Genomic DNA, 596 nt, shown 5'->3' on the forward strand with positions numbered 1-596 from the left:
TAATTTAGATGTTTGAAAATTATAATTTTCAAACTTTGGAATAGAACTCAAAATAAAAAAATTGTGACAAGTGAGGTGACGCATTTCGAGAGACGGTGCTATTTACATGAAAAAAATTTGTAGAAAAATTGGGTTAGAGATATGAAATTGTCATTATTCTCCTACTTCAAATTTTCAATGTCTCGAGTTCGTCATTTCTATGGTGGAGGTTATATCTACAAAAATTCCAATGCTTAAGTTAGGTACAAATTTATTTCTATTTTTATTGTCCTATTTTTATTTTTTTTTCTTTCTTACGTAAATTCAGTTTGGATAGGTATCTAAAAAATCAAACACAAAATAATTTATTTATAAGTTATTTTTTGTTCGCAAATTACCTTAAACGATGGAATCCACATTCCGGCAAGATTGTGAGCTTCATGGTCTCCATCCGATTAAGTGAATGGTGGAGGGTGACCTGCAAAGATACTACTCCGATGCAAAGACAAGTTTCGAGTTCTTGGATTAGAAAGGAACAAATTGAGTTCGAGAATCATTGAACCACTAAAACCAAAATCTGAATTCCTAACACTTTTAATATAAATCTTTATATTTTA

The sequence above is a fragment of the Arachis ipaensis genome, chromosome B07, assembly GCF_000816755.2.
Source record: "Arachis ipaensis cultivar K30076 chromosome B07, Araip1.1, whole genome shotgun sequence".
NCBI lineage: Eukaryota > Viridiplantae > Streptophyta > Magnoliopsida > Fabales > Fabaceae > Arachis > Arachis ipaensis.